General features: G+C 40.8%; 1 protein-coding gene across 3 annotated transcripts in view; it reads right to left on the bottom strand.

The window, feature by feature from the left end:
- The window catches only part of LOC109491637, a 309,568-nt gene that overhangs the window by 239,846 nt on the left and 46,006 nt on the right, over window positions 1–23,716 (bottom strand). The window lies entirely within an intron of this gene.

Below are 23,716 nucleotides of genomic sequence, written 5' to 3'. Positions count from 1 at the left end.
CCACTGCTATACGTCTTATTTTTTTCAAATTGCAGACCATTAAGTTTTTACCTGCTGAGATTCTCTCCCTTCCTAGGGTCCTCTACAGAGTGTGGATGGCACCTGCTGGCACTCTGTTTATTCACTCCAAGCAGAACATCAGTCACTGAACAAAACAGAACCAGTGACCAGAGGTATCCAAAATAGCCAGTGAGCCACAGCACCTGGGAATCAGTTCATTCTTCTAGGAAGACTTCCCATGACTGAGCCTGCATGCCAGGGGGTCTCTGCAGTGGTGGTGAAAGTGCCCATGGGGAGATGGACCCCTCCTGTTCTGTGTACTTAGTGCATTACCCCCTCCTGTGGGGGCCTGCACCTCCTTTCTGGGGACTGTCCTCCCTTGCAAGGGATGATGGGATGCTACCTCGCTCAGTGAAATGTCAGTTCAACATCTAAGAAATCTTTGCTAATCTTTTGAATATTTACAAACATCTAGAAAAAATAAGCCAAGGAAGGATTTGTTCATAACTTCCAAAATCTGTTACTTCCATCACCCCAGCCTACCTGGGGTGACCCATTGTCACTCATCCTTTCAACAAATATGTAGCATGCGCCTATCGCATGCCAAGCATTTCAAGAACAGGGATAAATAGGAGAGCTTGTCACACAAAATCCATGCTGTTGCAGACCTTAAATTTTACAGCAAGGAAATGAAACTCCCAATCTTCCTGATTGACTGGTTTCTCTTCTACCCATAGCTTTCTGAAATAAAATAATACAGTTATTTCCCCTCTCCCATCACTCAGATTCTGTCAAGTCAAGCTTTGTGTGCTGACCAGGAATACACAGAATTCCTCCAGGTGGAAAAAAAAAAATGCTGTGAATTCTTCTAAGTGAGGAAAGGAGGTGAATACCTATTCTTGAGCTATATTTCATGCCCTACATCCTAGATAAAAAATGACATGGGAATAAAGGCACCTGGATGGCTCAGTGAGTTAAGCATCTGACTTTGGCCCAGGTCATGATCTTGTGGTTCATGAGTTCAAGCCCTGCATGGGGTTCTGTGCTGACAGCTCAGAACCTGAAGCCTGCTTCTGATTCTATGTCTCCTCTCTCTGCCCTTTCCCTGTTTGTGCTCTGTCTCAAAAATATATAAACATTAAAAAAAAATTTTTAATGACACGGGAATAGAATTTACAATAAAGATACGTATAGAGAGAGATGGATATATACATCCATACCTAGACATCACACAATACATGATATGTAGGTATGTATGCACATGTGTTTGTATGTATGTATGCCACATGAAAGTCTCAGTCTCTGCAAGATAGAATTTCAGAGAAAGGACAGTTCAGTCAACTGAATAAGAAGAGAGGAGTCTTCCTACATGACACTGCCTTGGAAAGATGAGGAAAATCTGGACATGGATGTGGTAGTTCAATAGGGAGAATTTTATGAGCAGACAGAGGAAGGAAAGTGGGAAAGGCCATCAGACGAGGGGTGTGCTGTCCTGGAGGTCCCGTGTGCAGGAGGCATGTGGTGCTATGCAAGGGGCCTGGGACTCACTGGGAGTGTCGGGAACAGGAAACAAATGAGTTTGCATCGAGTCCTCTAGGCAACAGTTGGCTGTTGAAGCTGGGGGAGGAGGGAGATGGGGAATGGAATCACTGAAAATCAATACAGGAAGGGACATGAAAAGTCTCCTAATCCTCCTGCCCTGCTAACCCTGTACGCTACAGATAAAGTAACTGAGACAGAGAAGCCATGATAACCGCAGGGTTCTAACACTTCTCACTGCTCCCAAACCTGTGATCTTCCAAGCATACAGCAGCATCTTAACAAGAGATTCAATTGATGTCATTGTGGAAAGGGAGATGGGTGGAGAGGGTAGAGGGGTGGAGAGTAGAGATTTATTTAAACTTTCTAAGTTAGAAGAATAATGTAACAATGGCCTAAAAGTAAGGTGTTGGGGATACAGAGGACAGAAACAAATAATATAATAACAATAAATTAGGTGTGCATATGTATGTGAGAGTGCATGCACACCCTTGATCTGAGTTGGTATGGAGACAATTAGAAGAAAGGCCCCCCCAGGCTTGAAGCCCACCCATCCAGGACAGTCATTTTTACAGAGTAAGTCCTCAGTGAATGTTCATTAAAGGGAAGAATAAACATGTAATGGGGAGAGAGACAGTAGCCACTTCTCCTCCAGGCTTAACATTACAGGTTCCATTTACTTACTATTTATTGTCAAGGAAAACTCGAAGCAATTTTCAATGGCAGAGTGTCCTCTCCCTACCAAGAACACTCAGGTGTGCCTGTGGGCAGCCCGGGACAATGATTCAGAATTCCATGCTCTCCTGGGTCTTAAAGAAACACAAAACACTCAGATGGACAGCAAGCCCGGACTGCCAGAGTCTTGAGCCTCCAGCCCTGAGATGTACAGAGTCATAAGGGGAAGCACTATGGGGCCCCAAGCCTTCACAAGATCCCTTTCCCAGAAATCAGGTTCACTTTTGTTTTTCCAACTTGCTCTTTGATGGGACTCGATCACTTCCTGCAGGCACCCTTAGCACCCAAGTCAATTCCATCTACAGAAGTCACTATGCACGCCTAGTGAGGACAGCAGAGAATTTAGTTCTAAAAGGCAAGAATCTGTGGATCCTTAAGTAAAACACCATCAGCACCCGTTCCCCACCACACAACCCATCTCACTACCACTTGAATTTCTAGATGGGTGGGCTTAAAGAAAGAATTCACATCAATGGTCACTGGGAAGAAGGAAAGAAATCACAAACAGCGGAAGGGGTGAAGGGAGAGAAAACTGGAATGAAGACAGCAGCTCCTATACACATAAATGTGCCCTGAACCATTTTTCATGTCCGTTAATGCACCACCTGTGTGTGGAATTACAGCCCATCAGCCAGCAGTAACATGTGGCACCCCCACCCCACCCAGGGGCAGTTGTATCTATTTGCTGGAACCAAAAGATCGGGCCAAGGAGCTGGTTGGGATAGGTTCAACAGCATCATAAAGGATTAAGTGTAGATTTCAGCTTATTGGCAAACCAGATCCTTCATAAAGTAGTTTGGAACAGAAAAATGGAGGAGTTGCGTGTTTTTGTAGAAAATTATATTCACAAAAATTCAAAAGGGAGGCATATTTATTAAATTAATTGCATAGGAAAATGACAGAAAAGAAGGGGAGAGAGAAAGGACATTTCCCTAGACACAAAATGTCTAAAAGAGATCTGGGGCTGAACACCTGAACCTAAAATAGCTCTCTATTCTGTGGGTTCTGTGGTCTTTCAGCAAAAGTTAATTTTGCTGGCTTCGAGTTTATAACTGAACTCCAGTGTGAAATATTGAAAAGGAAATGACTACAGAGAACCTATTTAGACCTTCCTGGCAAGACCTAAGTTGGAGGAGAGGAGGGGAAGGGCTGTTTATCTTGACAGAGGATTTCCTTACCAGAACATGGAAAACATTCTTTTTGTCAAATATGGTTAATAGTCATCCAGCAACACAAAGAGTAGCTTCAGTAGCTTAAAATCAACAAGGGGTGACTGGGAGAGGTGTGACTGTGCCCCCCTCCCAGACAGAACATGAGCTAACTCATGGCCATGTCTTGGACAGGGACAGTGTTGTTGATGAGTGCATAGGAAAAATATCATTACCTAATGCACTTTCCACCAAGGAAAATGTTGTCACCTACTTAGTAGGTAATGTAGACATACCCAACCAAAAGCTAGGCAAGAGGCACTATTAGCACATACCCAAAAATGCCTTGAAAGACACAGCTGCTGTTTCAAATAGGAAGAACAGGGGATACCCACATCCATTCAACTTCCCATTCTGATGGGAATGACTAATATTTTGCAGCTTTCCAATGGACTTCCTCTCTAAGCTCTGTGAGTATATCCCTTCAACTTAGGAGCCTCTGAACACAGCAGCTGTGATGGAAACAGTATGAAATAATGGAAAAATCTTGGATTTGCAAACTCGGTGATGTAGGTTCTAGTCCCAAGTCTACTATGAACTACCTGGGTTTCATAAGATAATTCAGTCTGTAGGGGCCACAGTCTTCTGAAGATCTTTTCACATAAAGATCCAACATGTAGAGAATAGAGTCAGAAAGTCAGAAAGTTTTCTAAAGGTTAGCTACATTAGAAATGAATCTTAACCCACCCGTTTCAAGTCATATATCCATACTAAGGTTTTATTTTTTCTTTATACTAAGGTTTTGTTTTAGTTCTTCAGGTTTCAGAATTAGCTCAAGGAACTTTTATATATGATTCATTTTATTTGCCCTTTCTTCCACCACACACAAAATTGAGGAACAGCTTTCAGTGTCTTTTCTCTACACACACACAAAAAAAAAATTTAACTAAAATAAAACAAAAGTGATTTTCTCAAAATTCTAATTACCTGAAATGCTTTTCTCTACTACCTGGGGTACAAAAGAGCATTTATATTTCCTGATTCAGAATTCTATAAACTCTTAGTGGTTCTTTGTATACTTCCTTCCATAAATCGGAATAAGATTATCAGGATGCATAGCATATGCTGGGCAATTCTTAGCTCATCTTAATTTCAGAATTCGAATAACAAAAACCTGAAGCAGTAAATTATAAACCCAGACTAAGTACTTGGAAGGGTTTATGCCCAGTATGGTAGATTTCAAATATGGTTCAAAAACCTGTGACCAGAGTCTGTTTCCTTGTCCCTTTAATCTGGCCATGTGACTTGCTTTAACAAATAGAAGGCAGTAGATATGATATGGGGCCATTTCTTAGAGTAATTCTCAAGATGATTTTTGCTCTGGCTTGGTTTTAAGAACCTTTCTACCACATGAATAGACCCTGCTGCCTACTTGAAGTTGAGAGAGTTGGGGCATATCACTTCAGCTACAAGCCAACCAATCACATGAGAGAGGTCATCTGGGACCAGCCAGCACCTAGCTGACCCACCAAAGACCAGACTCACAAGCCCAGCCAAGATCAGCCAAACACAAGTAAGACCAAAATAGCCACTTAGCAGAATCATGAGTTAAATAAATGGTCATTGTTTTAATCCAGTTAATTTGGGGATTGTTTGTTATGCATCAAAAGCCAACTGATATATCTGGTTTATCTTAAACGAAGGTCACTCTAGATATTATTATGCATTATGTTTTAGATAATATTTTAAAGTAAGTAGTTTGTCCTCAGCAATCTCCCTGCCCATCCAGCTTTTGCCCTCACCCTCACTGACACAGCACCTTCTTTCCCTAGAATATTACTGTCTCCTACCCTCAACAGTCTTCCTGATCCAAAGGCAAAAAAGAATAATAAAACCAATTTAAACAAGGGGTGACTGGGTGGCTCAGTCAGTTAAGCATCTGACTTCAGCTCAGGTCACGGTCTCACAGCTTGCGAGTTCAAGCCCCACATCAGGCTCTGTGCTGACAGCTCAGAGCCTGGAGCCTGCTTCAGATTCTGTGTCTCCTCTCTCTCTGCCCCTCTTGCTCATCCTCATTCTCATTCATTCTCTGCTCATCCTCATTCTCTCTCCCTCTCCCTCTCTCTATCTCTCTCTCAAAAATAAACATTTAAAAAAATAAAAAAAATTTTAAACAAATACATTAACAGGAAGAGTGCTTTTAGATGTATTATCTTACTAGATCTTACTCAACTTCTATAATAATCTATGAAATAATAAATATCATTCCCATTTTATAGATTAGGAAACTATAGTTCAGAAAGGAAAAATCTTGGGGCACCTGGGTGGCTCAGTGTGTTGAGCATTTGACTCTTGATTTTGGCTCAGGTCATGATCTCATGGTTAGTGGGATCAAACCCTGCATCAGGCTCTGTGCAGATAGCACAAAGCCTGTGTGGGGCTCTCTCTCTCTCTCTGTCCCTGCTCTCCCTCAAAATAAATAAACTTATTTTAAAAAAAAATTTTTTTTAAGATTTCGTGAACAAGAAAAAGCAAAACGAAAAATAAGCAGGAGTTAAACGCAGACTTGGGCCTTGAAGCCGGAAGTAACAGGACAGATGCACACTGGCAAGGGGGTTGTTTCTCCCCGGGGAACTCGGGCCACGGGATCCCTCACTTTGTGATGATCACTGGTTCTCCTGGCAACACCAGGGAGGCCAGTTAGTTACAAGGAGTACTTTGATGATTATCACTGTTTCATTAAGAATTATCGGGGCGCCTGGGTGGCGCTGTCGGTTAAGCGTCCGACTTCAGCCAGGTCACGATCTCGCGGTCCGGGAGTTCGAGCCCCGCGTCGGGCTCTGGGCTGATGGCTCGGAGCCTGGAGCCTGTTTCCGATGCTGTGTCTCCCTCTCTCTCTGCCCCTCCCCCGTTCGTGCTCTGTCTCTCTCTGTCCCAAAAATAAATAAACGTTGAAAAAAAATTTCAAAAAAAAGAATTATGAGTCAGGGGCGCCTGGGTGGTTCAGCCAGTTGAGCGTCTGACTCCAGTTCAGGTCAGAATCTCAGTTCATGGGTCTGAGCCTCACATCGGGCTCTGTGCTGACAGCTCAGAGCCTGGATCTGCTTTGAATTCTGTCTCCCTATCTCTCTGCCTCTCTCTTCTCCCTCAAAAACAAATAAGCGTCAAAAAAAATTTGTTTAAAGAACTATGTGTCAATTTTCTGCAGTTGACAGCAGCTTTCTTGTTTAGCCCAGTGAGGCAATTTCTCATGTCAAGGGAAAACCAGTGAAGAAAAACTGAGTTGCGACAGCCTGTTTATTGGGACTGAGTCACTGGGCATTCACAACGCTTTTAGGAAGCCCTTTCTTCTTTCGGGACAAGATACAACTGCCCACACAACACACATCCCATCAACTCACGGCTGTCAACACTGGAAGGAATCTCAGAATTATCTCCTCTAAGCCTGCCATCTTTTGGAAACTAAGGACCGAGCCGACTATGTTATTCGCCCAAGACCACACAACCAATTCACATGGGCCCCAGGACTCGGTGCCAGCCTCTTGGCTGCTGGGCCAACACTGTCCAGCTCCAGCTCCCTGCAGGCTGACTGGACTTCTGGAGTAGATAGGGCCAGAAATACACACAAGGCCAGGATAAACATGTGCTTCAGGCCAGCCAATAATCTGAGCTCTTTCAACAATATTCTTTAAGCATTTGTTCTACATTTTTTGGTAGAGACAAGATTTATGTTAATAAAAGATTAGATACAGAAACCAATGCACTTCCCAATCACTTTCCCCACCCAAAGCAGCATCTGCATTGTAAAAGAAATAATGACAAAACACATTTCGTTTTTCTGTCTTACTAAACCAGGAAGATCTTTGGAAGGCACAAAAAGGGTTTGAAACATATAGACAAATTAAACCAGTTGTTCCTGGAAAGCATTGCTTGGGTTCAGAATTTTAGCAGCTATAGCTTGAGTATTTCTACAGCAGATAAACCATAGAGAGAGCTCTGGGCAAGTGGAGTGGCTTGGGGTTTTTTAAATTTCCACTGGAGGGCGCTGTCTCTGGTGGCCCAAGTTAAACTTTCTTGATCGTGCGAGTTGAGGAACAGAGAAATAGGAGTTAACTGGCGGACCATTTAGAGAGATGTTTGAATTCACCATCAGAACTCAGTGCCTGGGAAGCCGCCGGCTGTACCATCCCTTACTCCAGGTCTGGTGCAGGTGCCTCTTCAGTCTTGGTAGATGGGAGAGGGAGTATCAAAGGATGCTTGGGTCCAGCCCCACGTAAGCACCGGGTTGTTCCGGAGGAGAATCAGTTTGGGTATACGCTCAGTGAAGACCCTCATGACCACAAGATCCAGATTTATCCTCAAAGTGGGACCCCTGTGTTAATGACTATCTCTGTGGAGCTTGTGCTATAGACATTTTTTTTTTAATCTTTAAAAATTGTTTTAATGTTTTTATTTATTTTTGAAGGAGAGAGAGAGAGACAGAGCATGAGCAGGGGAGGAACAGAGAGAGAAGGAGACACAGAATCCGAAGCAGGCTCCAGGCTCTGAGCTGTCAGCACAGAGCCTAATGCGGGGCTCGAACTCACGAACTGTGAGATCATGACCTGAGCCGAAGTAGGAAGCTTAACCGACTGAGCCACCCAGGTGCCCCTAGACAGTCTCCATTTTAAAGAAGGAAGGAAGAAAGGGAGGGAGAGTGGGAAGGAGCAATTGAGAGTAAACAAGTGAGAGAGCAAAATTTCTGCCCATATCAGCCAGATTATGAAGTATTCAAATGCTCATCAACAACTGAACCTGAAATTTCATCAAGCTGTACCCTTTAGGATATGTACTCTTCTTTACATGTATGTTATAGTTCAATTAAAAGTTTTAACTTTTAGGCACAAGAGTTCTACCCCTTGATCAGGTATCCTCCAACCCTAGCACTGAAAGGAAGAGCCCTCCCTGGCTCTCTATTCAAAGAGAAGGAAGTTAAAGCAGGAGTTGAGGAAACCAATTCTGAAATTGAGCCACCAAGATAATTCATGGGGGAAAAAAAAAGAAAGAAAGAAAAATGTTTCCAAAACACCTAATTGAAGCCTGGTGATTCTGTCTACAAAGAAACATACTAGTTGCGTTATTATAAGTGAACTTTTTATTCCAGGCCCTTTCAATATGCACATTTCCAAAATTTTGGCTCATTTCTCCAGAGGACTTAGTAAATGCCCCCACTGTTTACTAAAGACCCAGTCTTGAAGAGCAGGAAAATGTTTATAAGCTGCTAATGAGGGCTTAGCACCCTTTGGGGGACAAACAGCTCCAGTCAGAAGCTCTATGGAGGGAAATGAGCTCTGTGCCCAGCAGGTACCAGCCAGGAGGCACAGTCATGCATTGATTGCCAAAAGGAATCCTGGTTAATTATCATGCCACAGACTCCGTGGAAGAACACGCTAAGTCTCATACGTCTGGGTTCTCCAAACATCAAGGCAGATAACCAGAAAGCCGCATATTCACAATAGTAATTGCTTGATTATAACTGCCCTACATCACTTTTCCTTTTGACTTATGAGTATTTTTCTGAGGAAGGGACCCAAGGAATGCTGAATCCTACCTATTTGCTTGTTTCATTCATTCATTTAATAAGCATTCATTGAGCACTAATTCTGCACCAGACATTCTTGCAGATGCTGCAGATGCAATACTGAACAAGATCTTCAAAGTCCCTGCCCAGTCAAGGAGATGAAATTCTGGTGGGCAAGATGGAAAAACAAATAATCCAACAAGTACCTAGTATCAAGTCATGTAGCAATAGGTGCTCCGAGGGAGAGCAAAGCCAGAGAGGAGACAGGTTCAGGTAGGAGCTACTGCTTCTGAAAAGGGGATCTCATCAATCTCTCCCCAAGGAGGGGGCATTTGGCTTGTAAGCTAAGACATTCAAATGTTTTCGTTAAGTGGTCAAAAATCATCAGAAAGTTTTAAGCAATAAAATGATCTAACCTGATTGTAGATTTGAAGGATCGCGTTAGCTGCTGTGCAGAGGATGAATTTTCAGAGGCAAAAGTGGAAGTCCAGAGCTACATGGAAGTGTGAGGAGATGGGGGCAGAGATGTGGAGACACAGAGAGGTACATACTGATCTGCAATAGAGGCAACAGACCACCAACAGGTTGAGTGTAGGTTCTGCGAGAGAGGAATTAGGGATAGCTCTTACTTTTTGGCTTGAGCAAAAGTGGATGGTGGTGCCATTTACTAGAACATTGCTGCCTCCTGATCCACATGAGGAAAAGACCTTTTTTGCCTATGGAATTTCCTGTGTCTCTACTATCTAGAGAAGACAGAACTGGCTTGGACATAATCCTACATAATGGTAGCCTCATTATTTTATTTTATTTCAGCCCTTGTAGACTGTAATTTTGGGAGCATGCAATTCATAAGTAAGTTCAGGGTAGCCTATTTATCTCTTCTTTTTCCATTTGATTGAAATCCTGGGCATCGGTTTTTATTAGGATGATGAATTTGGCTAGAATTTTGTCACATTTATTCAAGACTAATATGGTGTTATCTAGTACAAGAAACAGATGAGAAATCATTCCTGCAGGACTAAAGCTCAGACACGGCCCAAAGGAAACACACGAGACATAAGGAAATTGTTGGAACACAAACAGTAGACAGTCTTGTGCTGAACTAGAAAATGTGTTAGTTCACCCAGAATGCAGTATTTATAATCATGGGCATGGAGAAAGGATTTAACTTGGGCACACAGTAGTTGTGCTTTAAAGGTCAATTTCCTTAGCATTGTTCAAGAGCACTGAACTTTGGATAAGCAGTTAACGAACTTAGGAAATTGAGCCAGTCAACAAATATTTATTGAGGCACTCTATCTTCCAAGTACCATGGAGGGGACAGGGGGAAGCAAAATAAACTAGCTCACTTCCCCTGTGGAACAGATATTCTAAAGAGAAAGATGGCAGAAGCGGAGTGATTATAAATGACACAAGACTTACAAAGAAGCAGCAGGAGTGCTATAGGAGTGCATTATGGGGAAACCAAGCTGGTCCAGGGAGTCATGCTGAGACTGGAAGGGTGAGTGGGTGTCCACGAGGGGAAGAAAGAGAAGTGCTGAGAACAGAGCAAACACCACCAACCAGAGCCAAGAGGGAAAAGGTGTGGCACTTTCAAGGATCCCTGAGGAGTGAAGGAAGTAGAGGTGGAAGAGGTCAATAAGGGCCAGATCAGGCAGTTGGGGCCCACATGATGTTTATTCTATAGGCAAGAGGAATCTGCTAAGTGGTTCTAAGTAGAGGAATTCAGGGAGGGGTTTTGAAGATGACTCTGGCTGCCAGAGGGTGGGGAAGGGCGGGGAAGGGAGAGGCTGGGAGATGGGATGAGATGCTCCCAGCCAGAGGGAGGAAACGTTGTGGGGCGGGGTGGGATGGGGCAACTGGAGCTGTAAAAGTGAGCAGGAGGCAGGATGGCCAGGACTAGGCAATGGGCGTGTGTGAGATCACTTGCGGCGCTGGGCAGAGGAGGGAGGTGGAGAGGGCAAGGAGACAGTAGGGTCACTGGGACTCCTGGGTGCCTGGTCTGAGTCTCATACTGACAGGGAGAACTCCAGAAGTCTGCATGAGTCTCTCTACCTACACTTAGAAAGTTCTGATTCCCACCCTAGATAATAAAAATGTAATCTAGAAGGGAATCAAGAAGGAAAGGCAAAAGAAATCAAAGGGACAGAGAGACCTTTTGAGAGCCCAATAGATATGGAAATCCAGAGAGAAGGAAAAGCAGGGTAAAAGCATCAACAAATACAATTAACACTCCTCCCCCCTGACAAGGTGAAAGGGATAGAACCATAGAAGAGCTGATAGAGATCAGAGAAGATGTAGCACCACCTGCCCTGTGGTTTTCTAGGTGGCAAGAAGTGAAGGCATAATTCCAGTCCAAGTGCCCACAAAGGTAGGGCAGATACCAGCAGAAAGGAAAGGCGGAAGCTGTGTGGAGTCTAACTGGAACTTGCGCTCCATTGAATGGAGTCTTGGACCACGTATGAGGAGGCTGAATATGGAAACCAGAATGCCATAGTTGCACTCTCTTACCCACTCTTGGGTAGGAATGAAAATACCAATGATTTGGACCTGAGGTGCAGATGTTTTGCAAAAGGGAGGATGCACAGTTACAGGCTGCCTGTTTAATGACTGACTTGTATGACAGGTGATACTTCCAAGTGATACTCTTCACCACACCCCCTAACTCCATGAGGATGGAGTTATTTCCCAGGACCTCAGATAAGCTCGAGGGGGTTGGTGAAAGAGTTGAAATACGTCATTCCTAAGATTCCGTGCAACTGTTTACCAGGGGAATTCATGGAAAATGTTGAATTGATGTGCTACACCTATAATTAAGATTTCTGCCCCATAAGCGTGTTTCGCTTTTGCTTACAGAATCTCTCAGGGAAGAGTAGGGGGACTCAGCTTATCCCTCCTGCTGCAGGAGGTCATATTAATTAATAACCCACATAGTGGAAGATCCAGAATTTCAACCACCCAAACCATGCAAGCAATGGCTTGTTCTCAAAGGAGAGATGAGGATATCAGGATAACAGGCAAATCTTGTTTGCACTAGCAAGAAAAAATTGCTTTATTAACTGAACGTTTCCCTTGCCTCTCATGTACCCATGCAGTCCTTCCGGCCTTTCCCAACTCAGCGTCAGTAAGCAGACACTGAGTCAGGGAAGTGACCTTATAACAGAATAAGAACGAAAAAGGGAGGTTTTTTGAATATGACTTTGAATGTGTCTTTCCTTATCAGAATCTACAACCTTTGCCTTTCCAGGGGACACGCCTTTGAGCTTAAATTGCACACATCCTAAATATTTCAGGAAATAAAGACCAGTTGGTTTGATTTTATGGGTCCCAGACACAGAAATCAAGTTAGTCATGATTCTCAGTTCTGAGCACTTTATTAGGAGTATCAGTGCCTGCAAAGCCTTTCTCAGATTTATGTTTCCCTTTGATCCATAATCTCTATTCCATTCCCCTGTTGTGTAGATAATGTATCTGAAGTGTTTGCTTAACCTTGAGTATCCACTGTCCTTTTAAAATATACAGAGCCACTATATATGTTTTACATTATTTTATTCATAATAACTTACCTGTCCACATTGTCATGTGTACATCTATTTTCTAGCTTCTGTCTGATACCACACAAAAAAGTTCAAGACCTAAAATGTATGCAGTAAACAAAGGATGAGAAAAAATGAAATAGGAGCTGGCTCGCCCAGCCCCAGACAAGAGAAAACATCTCTGGACTGGGAGGAGGGAAGTAAAGATGCAAAGGTAAAGAAAAGAGCTGAGACATCAGTGGAAGTCCTGAAAGGAAAGTTCCTTGTCCTGACTCCCAGACCAAGACCAAATTCACATAAGAACCCCAGGTAGGTCAGGGAATCTGAGAGGTTCTTTTCCAGGTAGAGTTTATGGGGAAAAAGCAAGGCCCAAAGTTTTCTTATGCCCAATTCAGTGCAGGATTGGAGAAATGTCTACAAAGGGGGGCCTGGACAGATTCCTGTAGCCTCAAAGTCCCCATGCCCGAGCACATGCAGTCCTGGCAGAACTTTGCCCTCACCAATGAGTGTGGGGCAGACCTGGGGCCTGAACCAGCCGTGTGGGGTAGACACAGCTGAGAGTCATCAAGCACCTGACCGTGACCCTTGCCTAGTAGTAGCCTCATGCCCTTGACATCTTGGCTCTCTATGAGACCCCCAGGATACAGATGAAACCTCAGGAAAGGGGGAAAGACTCTAAACTCATAGATATTTATTTTCTACCATCCAAAAGACTGTTTACCAGGGGAATTCATGGAAAATGTTGAATTGATGTATTACACCTATAATTAAGATTTCTGAACAGACTCTGAACAGAAATTAAGTAATTACAGGAAAAATAAGAAGGTTACAGTTTGTGTACAACTGTTTTTTGTTTTTGTTTTTAGCCTCACATTTTTTTTCTGCAGCACACTTCCCACCTTTGCAATTATGTTTCTTTTAATTAGGAACTTCAAAAATATCCTAAATCTGGAACAGTTCAGGACCTAGAGAAATGACCTTTATACTAGGTAAAATGGGCATCTAAAGAAAGCCATTTGGCAAGCCAGAAAATAATCACTCTTACTCTTCTGAGAAGGGGAACCTATGGAGTTTGCCCACTAAAAAGAACATCAGGATGGAAACACACCTCACTGGTTGTTCTGTGTGTTCTATCATCAAGGCCATTTTTTTAGAGAGGCCTCAGAAACCCCATTTCAAAGCTTCTCTGTTAGTGTAAGAACCAGACATGAAGGCCAACACAGCTACTGACCCTCCTACGGGACAGCCAGGGACAAAGACTGCCGGTGGGTTGAAGGATGTCACAGTCCATAGGGTCTGTCCCTTGAAGGAATATTTTTCTGCTTTTAACATATTCTCTTAAGAAATTACAAAATATATAGTCTTCTCATTACCATATACATCAAAATAGTGATAATTCATTAGGTTTTTAAAATTTCATTCAAATCTCTAAATAAAATTTTAAAAACTAGATCTAATAAAGAAGGATCACAGAAAAAGTATCCTAGAAATTTATTTCCCCCACAAAACTATCAGGAACTGCTGTAGAGATCCTGGGAGCTTGGGAAGATGGAGAGTAGGAGGACCCCGAGCTCATCCTGTCCCACTTTTATGACTAGATACCGTCCACATCCAAGTCAATAAACCCAAGAGCAATCCAAAGACTGGCAGAACAAACCCTACAACTAAATACAGAGAAGCAGCTGCACCTGAAAGGTGAGGAAGGTAAGAAAGGTGGAGGCAGGCTGCCTACAAGAGGGAGGGAGTCACACACAAAGAGGGCAGAGAAATGCGCCCTCACATCAGGGAGCTCACACAGGGAAGCCTACTCCCATATGGCTTTAGAAACCAAAGGCACTGAATTCTGTGAGTTGTAAAACCAGTAGGACTTGGACCCTGAATCTTTAAAAGCCAGCTGACTCCGCACTGGGCAAGCTGGGAGGGTGAGTGATCCTTGGGGGTCGCTACCCTTAAAGAGCCAGCAGCCTGCATACAGAGGCAATATAAAAATGGCAGTTAACACAATGCTGGGGAACAAATGGGAAACAAATCTGCTCGTATTGATTTCAGAGCATTTTGAAGGACTTCCCCAAAACTGAGGGAGACAACAGGCACAATTTTCCTCCTCCACCTCCCAGCATAAAACAGAGACACTTGTGGGAGGTGAGGCTGCACAGATACTTACTACCTAACCCACCAGCAGTGAGTCCTGCCCATGAGTTCTCCTGAGGACTTGTCCACTCCATGCCTGCCGGTCTTGGCCCTGAGTTCAGGGCAAATTTTGTTAAAGCAACACAGGCACCCCACCCAACCTCCAGGCACACAGTTCCTGCTGCAAGCCCCACACATCAATCTCGCCACACCCAGCCACATGCTCTTAGCCACCATCACGTGTTGCACCCAGTCTCATGACCCAAGCCACTCGGGTTTACAGGCCCTGGCTGCTGCAGTATTTCAGGGGATCCTGCACAGGACTAGCGGCCCAGTGCAAATGTTGCTAACACCACTACCCTGCTCTCAAGTTCCATAGCAGGCACCGCCCCTCAGAGCTGGCCTGACTAGGTCCCACTAACACCACAGAGGACAAGCACAATCCACAACAGGCGGAGAGTCAGTGAAGACAACTGCACTAAAACGAAATTGACTTAGACACAACAGCAGGGCACTACCAACACCCATAGGATACTCTCCTGAAGGGCTAGGTTCTGGTAAATATGAGACAATGCACTGCAGGGTACTCCAGGACCTCTTCTTCATAAAATAACTACTTTTAAGAAGAGAAGACACAGTTGACTTTCTCAACACAGAGAAACAGACACGGGAGGCAAACAAAGTGAGATAGAGAAATTCATTCCAAATGAAAGAACAAAACGAGGCCACAGACAGAGTTCTAAATGAAACAGATATAAGTAACATGCCTGATGGAAAATGTAAAGCAATGATCATAAGGATACTCACTGGACTTGAGAAAAGAGTGGAAGACATGAGTGAGACCCCTACACAGAGATAAAAAAATAACATAGCAGAGATAAAGGGCACAATAAACAAATTGAGAACAGACTTGGTGGAATGAACAGCAGGATAGAAGAAGCCAAGGAATGAATTCATGACCTAGAATAGAGAGTAACGGAAAGTAATTAAGCTGAACAAAAGAGAGAGAAAAGAACTATGCAAAATGAGAATAGACTTAGGAAACTCAGTGACTCCATCAAACATAATAGCATTCTTATTATAGGAGTCCCAGAAGAAGAGAGGGAAAAGGAAAGGAAATTTTTTGAAAAAATAATAGCTGAAAACTTCCCAAATCTGGGGAAGGAAATGGATATCCAGATCCAGAAGGCATGGAGAACCCCCAACAGAACCAACAAAAGCAGACTGACACCAAGACATATTGTAATTAAATTTGCAAAATATGGCAATGAAATAAAAAGCTTTAAAAGCAGCAAGACAAAAAAATATATATCATTAACTTACAGGGGAAAACCCGTAAGGCTAAGAGGAGATTTTTCAACAGAAATTTTGCAAGCCAGAAGAGAGTGGCATGATATATTCAAAGTGCTGAATGGGAAAAATCTGCAGCCAAGAATACTGTATCCAGGAAGTCTGTCATTCAGAATACAGGAAGAGATAAAGAGTCTCACAGACAAGGAAGAACCAAACGAGTTCCTGACCATTAAACCAGCCCTGCAAGAAATATTAAAAGGGACACTTTGAGTGGAAAGGAGAGACCAAAAGTAACAGAAGAGAAGTTGGAGACACAAAAGCAGTAAAGATGAATAATACTGTAAAGAAAGTATCAGTCAAGGAACTCACCCAAAAAAAGGATATAAAATATAAAAACATATACCTAAGATGTGGGGAGGAGAGGAGAAAAGAAGAGGAGAGGGTTCAAACTTAAATGACCATCAACTTAATATAGAGTGCTATATGCAGAAGAGGTTATATACAAATTTAATGGTAACCATATATCAAAAAACAGTGATAATATGCAAAGAATAAAGAGAAAGAAATTCAAATACATCACTGAAGAAATCAGCAAAACATGAGAGAAAGACTTGAAAGGACCAGAAAAAAATCTTCAGAAACAACCACAAAACAAGTAATAAAATGGCATACATATCCATCAATAATTACTTTGAATGTAAATGGACTCAGTGCTCCAATCAAAAGACATAAAGTGACAGAATGAATAAAAAACAAGACCCATCTTTATGCTGCCTACAAGAGACCCATTTTAGACCTACAGATACCTGCAATTTCAAAGTGAGAGGATGGAGAAACATTTGTCATGTCAATAGACATCAAAAGAAAGGTGAGTAGCAATACTTATTTTGGACAAAATAGACTTTAAAATAAAGACTAACAATAGACAAAGAATGACACTATATAATAATAAAGGGAATAAACCAACAAAAAGATATAACAATTGTAAATATTTATGCATCCAACATAGGGCACCCAAATACATTAAACAGTTAACAACAAAAATAAACTAATTGATAATACAAAAATAGCAGGGGACTTTAACACCCTGCTTACATCAATGGACAGATAATCTAAACAGAACATCAACAACAACAAAATAATGGCTTTTAGTGACACATTGGAACAGATGGCTTTAACAGATATATTCAGAACATTCCAACCTAAAAGAGCAGAATACACATTCTTTTCAAGTGCACATGGAACATTCTTCAGAAGAGATCACATATTAGTACACAAAATAAACCTCAAAAAGAAGGTAGAAATCATACCATGTATTTTTCTTTCTGACCACAATGCTATGAAACTAAAAGTCAACCAGAAGAAAAAAAATCTGGAAAGACCAAAAATACATGGAGGTTAAATATCATGCTACCAAACAATGAATGAGTCAACAAGGAAATCAAAGAAGAAATAAAAAAATGAATATGGAAACAGATGGAAATGAAAACACAATAGTCCCAAACCTCTGGGATGCAGCAAAAGCAGTTCTAAGAGGGAAGTTAATAGCAATACAGGTATATCTCAAGAAGCAAGAACAATCTCAAACAACTTAACCTTGGATCTAAACAAGCTAGAAAAAGAACAATCAAAACCTAAAACCAGCAGAAAGAAGGAAATAATAAAGATTAGAGCAGAAATAAGTGATATGGAAACTACAATAGAACACATCAATGAAACCAAGAGCCGGTTCTTTGAAAAAATTATTAAATTGATAAACCTCTAGCCAGACAAATCAAGAAAAAAAAGATAGAGGACTCAAATAAATAAAATCACAAATGAGAGAGGAGAAATAATAACCAACATCACAGAAATACAATCATGAGAGAATATTATGAAAAACTATATGCCAACAAATTGGACAACTTAGAAGAAATGGATAAATTCCTAGAAACATATAACCTACCAAAATGGAAATAGGAGGAAATAGAAAATTTGAATATACCAATAACCAGCAAAGAAATGTAGCCAGTAATCAAAAAACTCCCAACAAACAAAAGTCCAGGATGAGACGGCTTCACAGATGAATTCTATCAAACATTTCAGGAAGGATTAATACCTGTTCTTAAAGTATTCCAAAATATAGAAAAGGAAGGAAAACTTCCAAATTCATTCTATGAGGCCAGCATTACCCTGAAACTAAAACCTGATAAAGACCCACTAAAAAAAGGGAACCACACACCAATATCCCTGATTAACATAGATGCAAAAATTCTCAATAAAATACTAACAAACCAACTTTAACAACAATACATTTAGAAAATCAGTCACCATGATCAAGTGGGATTTATTCCTGGGTTGCAAATGTAGTTCAATATACGCAAATCAATCGATGTGATACAACACATCAATAAGAGAAAGTTTAATAACATATGGTCATTTCAATAGACACAGAAAAAACATCTGACAAAGTACAACATCCATTCACGATAAAAACACTCAACAAAATAGATTTAGAGGGAACGTACCCCAACATAATAAAGGCCATCTATGAAAAAACCCACAGCTAACATCATCTTTAATGGGGAAAACTAAGCCCTTTTCTCCTAAGGTCAAGAACAAGACAAGGATATCCACTTTCACCACTTTTATTCAACACAGTACTGGAAGTCCTAGCCACAGCCATCAGGCAACAAAAAGAAATAAAGTAATCAAAATCAGTAAGGAGAAAGTAAAACACACTATCTGCAGATGACATGGTACTATATACAGAAAACCCTAACAACTCTACCAACAAACTGCTAGAACTGATAAATGAATTCATAGGATACAAAATCAATGCACAAAAATTTGTTCCATTTTTATATACCAATAATGAAGCAGCAGAAAAAGAAATTAAGAAAATAATCCCATTCACAATGGCACCAAAAATAATAAGATACTTAGGAATAAACCTAACCAATGAGGTGAAAAACCTGTACTCTGAAAACTATAAAAACACAGATGAAAGAAATTCAAGACGACACAAAGAAATGGAACGACAATCCATGTTTATGGACTAAAAGAACATTTTTAAAATGTCTATACTACCAAAGCAATCTACCCATTGAATGCAATCCCTTTTAAAATAACAACAGCATTTTTACAGAACTAGAGTTAAAAGTCCTGAAATTTGTATGGAACCACAAAAAAAAAACCCAAAATAGCCAAAGCAATCTTGAAAAAGAAAAGCAAAGCTGGAGGCATCACAATTCCAGGCTTCAAGTTATATTTCAAAGCTGTAGTAATCAAAACAGTAAGCTACTGGCACAAAATTAGACACATAGGTCAATAGAAAAGAATATAAAATTCAGAAATAATTTCACAATTCTATGGTCAAGTAATCTTTGACAAAGCAAGAAAGAATATCCAATGGGAAAAAGACAGTCTCTTCAAAAAATGGTGCTGGGAAAACTGGGCAGCAACATGCAAAAGAATAAAACTGGACCACGTTCTTACACCATAAACAAAAATAAATTCAAAATGGATTAAAGACCTAAATGTGAGACCTGAAACTACAAAATTCCTAGAAGAGAACATAAGCAGTAACTTCTCTGACATTGGCCATAGCAATCTCTTTCAAGATATGTCTTCTGAGGCAAGGGAAACAAAAGCAAAAATAAACTTTTGGGACAGCAAAGGAAACAGTCAAGAAAACTAAAAGGTCTAACACCTACAGGATGGGAGAAAATATGTGCAAATGACGTATCCAGAAAAGGACTAGTATCCAAAATATATAAAGAACTTATAAAATTCAACACCCAAAAAACAAATAATCCAAATTAAAAAATGGTCAGAAGACATGAACAGACATTTCTCCAAAGACATCCAAATGGTCAACAAACACTTGAAAAGATGTTCATCGTCACTTATCATCAGGGAAATGTAAATCAAAATGACAATGAGACACCACCTCACACCTGTCAGAATAGCTAAAACCAAAAACACAGGAAACACACACTGTTGGTAGGAATGCAAACTGGTACAGCCACTGTGGAAAACAGTATGGAGGTTCCTCAAAAATTTTAAAATAGAACTACCTTGTGATCCAGCGATTGCACTATTGGATTCTTTACCCAAAGAATCCAAGAACACTAGGGGTGCCTCGGTGGCTTAGTTAAGCATCAGACTTCAGCTCAGGTCATGATCTCATGGTTTGTGAGTTGGAGCCCCACATCAGGTGAGCTCAAGCCTTGCATCGGGTGAGCTTGAGCACCACTTCAGGCTCTGCACTCTCTCACACCATCTCCCTCTCTTTTGGGATTCTCTCTCCCTCTCTCTCCCTCACTCTCCCTCCTTCTCTGCCCCTCACTCACTCGCACTCTCGAAAGAAAGAAAGAAAGAAAGAAAGAAAGAAAGAAAGAAAGAAAGAAAGAAAGAAAGAAAGAAAGAGGGGAGGGAGGGAGGAAGGAAAGAATAAAAAAAGAATACAAGAACACTAATTCAAAAGGATATATGCACCCTTATTTTTATAGCAGCATTATTTATAATAGCCAAGATATTGAAGCAACCCAAGTATCCATCAATTGATGAATGGATAAGGAAGATGTGGTATATGTGCACAATGGAATACTATTTAGCCATAGAGAACAGTGAAATCTTGCCATCTGCAATGACATGGATGGAGCTAGAGAGTACAAGCGAAATAAGTCAGAGAAAGACAAATACCATATGATTTCACTCATATGTGGCATTTGAAAAACAAACAAACAAGGGGGAAAAATGAGAGAAAGAGAGACAAAGCAAGAAACAGACTCTTAATTATAGAGAACAAACTGATGGTTACCAGAGGGGAGATGAGTGGGGGATGGGGAAAATAAGTGATGGAGATTAAGGAGTGCACTTGTGATAAACTCAGAGTGTTGTATGGAAATGTTGAATTACTAAACTATACACCTGAAATTAATACAATGCTCTACATTATTGGAATTAGAATAAAAACTTAAATTAGAAATGGACTGCTATAGTCTGAATGTTTGTTGTCCCCCCCAGATTCATATGTCAAATCCCAAAGCTCAATGGGATAGTATTTGGAGGTGGGGGGTTGGGGGGGCAATTAGGTCATGAGGGTGGAGCCCTTATGAACAGAATTGGTGCTTTTCTAAAAGAGACTCGCTAGAGGTCCCTTGTCCCTCCTGCCATGTGTGGACACAGTGAGAAGACAGCCATCTATGAACCATGAAGCAGGTCCTTGCCAGACACAGAATCTGCTAGCACCCTGACCTTGGCCTTCCAGTCTCCAGAACTGTGAGAAATACATTCCTGTTGTTTATAAACCACCCAGTCTAAGACATCTATTATAGCAGTTCAAATGGATGAAGACAAGAACCAAATATCAGCTAAAAGTCAAAGGAGGGAAGAATTCCTAGGTTCATGATGGTGCTCACATTTTCTTTGACTCTATTATTAGGGTATGAATAGATTGATGGAGAGTTAACATCTACAGAGGAGAAAGCAACTGGGAAATTTAATTACATCTGCATTTGCTGTTCAACTCCCAACTATTATTGGTTTTTACCAAATTCCAGTGAACGGTACCTTGGTAGTGTTTCCTTAAATTAGAGGGGAAAAAAAAAAAAACATGAAATAGGCCATTTAGAAATTAAGATAAATAAAATCAGAGACTATTTTGGTGAGTAGGTTCAAGGAATTCATTGATCCCAGGATGGAAGAAAGGTGTGAGGCCATTCACAGCTGACAGAATCATCAAAGATGATTGAAAAGGGTTTTGCTGGGACAGTTTTTGTCCTGAGATTGATATCATAGCCTCCAAAAAGGCAGACCTTGACCTTCACCCACAGCAGTAATTCTATTTTATTCAGAAGGAGTTGGTTTTAAGAAGAGATCCTGTGGATTCTGGATGGGCTTCTCAACGTAAATCAATAGAGTCAAAAAAAGTCATCTTAGATTAATTTTACCATAAGAAATATTTACCAAGCACCAGAGACCAAGTCAGCATTGCCTAAGAACATTATTCCAAGAAACTCCCCCTACTCATTCACACCATGAACCGATCTAACATGCTTTCTCTAACGTGTCTTCCAGGCAGGAGCCACATGCTCTGGAAGCAGCCCCTATCTCTGTTCTGTTTCACAGCACTACGCTGGACAAATTATTATCCATAACTAATTCCAATAAGGTCCACAAAGAACAAATGGGTTCCCCCATGGCATCCCTAAAGAGCACCTTACATTCAGGCTTGCTTTTTTTTCTTTTTTGATGATAACTCTTCATTGCTCACAAAATATTTAGTTAAACTGTGGAACATTTGCTTAAGTCAAAACTTACTCCACGTGGCCATGACATCTATCCATCTATTTTACGTCTGTGACTTAGCGAAAGCTAACTATCCATATTGTTTAAGTCGGTTAAATTAACAACTTGGAGAACAAGTGGTCTCAAGCACGCCCAGCTGCTCACTGTGCCTTAAGTGATGACTAGTATGTCTTATTTTTATTTAGTACTTTTATCCTAGTCACCTGGTCTCTTTTAAAAAGAACAGCTTCTAAAACTAATATTTACTTGTTCCTCCAGAAATACTTTAATTGGCTTTGTAAAAATCAATGGTTCCCTTGATAATTGATAAAAGAGTGTCTCCTTTGCCTGTCCTGGCAATATCTTGGTTTAAATAACAGGACAGATAATTCTTTCACAAATATGAAAAACAGATTTTCGGAAACAAGCTTATTTTATTAAGCCATGTTATTTAATTTTATCTGACATTTGCAAGTCATTTTTGCTAGTAAGCACTCTACATTAATACCTTGAGTTCACATAGAGTTTAACAATATGAATTTCCATTCAGAGGAAAGTATAATATATGTTTGGCAGAAGCCAAGTTCATGAAGAATTAACAGTTATCAAATCCCAAAGGGAAACAAATTCTCTGTTCCTCTCTTGCCAGCTGTCAAGCATCCAATTTGCACTTTCAAAATTCTGTGTATTATCCAAGATTCAGGAATGAGAGTACTGGTAACTCCTTAGTACATCCATGTCCAACCATATCAAATCCAAACCTTTACAAGTGACCAACTGCCACTGAGATAGAAAAAAAAAAAAAAATATCAAAACATCAACTTCAAATAATTTTCATATTAAGGATATCCAGAATGAACCACAAAAAATAAGCGATTTTTATATGCTTAGCTGTTGACAGAAACCATTCTAAATTTACAAATTAAATGGATTCCCGAAAAGTTGTGTTAAATGAAAATCGGCCATTGAATCTTTGTTCCCACTGACACACAGTTTAACGCATACAAAATATGACTCCAGGTTTAAAATGTGGAAACCAAGCAGTAATACGAATAGCAAATATTGAACAAACATATCTTTAAGGGAAAAATATCTTACTAAAAATAACTCATTAAAATAAACTGTTTTGAGTGAACTTTCAAATCTCCACCATTCCCTGGCTCTTCAGAAACATGGTTTAATTTGAAAAAAAGAAAAAAAAAACTAAAATAACTGTATCCATCTGGAAAACTCCTATTCAGTTCTAAAGCCTCAACCCAAATATCACCACTTCTGCATACCTAGCCTTCCCGGTTCTGTAATCCTTAAGGGGAAAAAAATGTTCACAGCATTTCATGAACCTCGGAGCAGAATTAGGGTACCCCTTCCTCTCTTGGCACCTAAGCATTCCTCTTTCATAGCCTCCGGACCACTTATTTTCACCATTCTTGAGAACCTGGATCCTCCACTGGACGTTATGCTCCCTGAGGAAGGAATTCTTAACGCACCTTTGGAGGTCCAGT

Source organism: Felis catus, chromosome C2 (genome assembly GCF_018350175.1).
Source record: "Felis catus isolate Fca126 chromosome C2, F.catus_Fca126_mat1.0, whole genome shotgun sequence".
Lineage (NCBI taxonomy): Eukaryota > Metazoa > Chordata > Mammalia > Carnivora > Felidae > Felis > Felis catus.
This window is presented reverse-complemented; position numbering and strand designations above follow the sequence as displayed.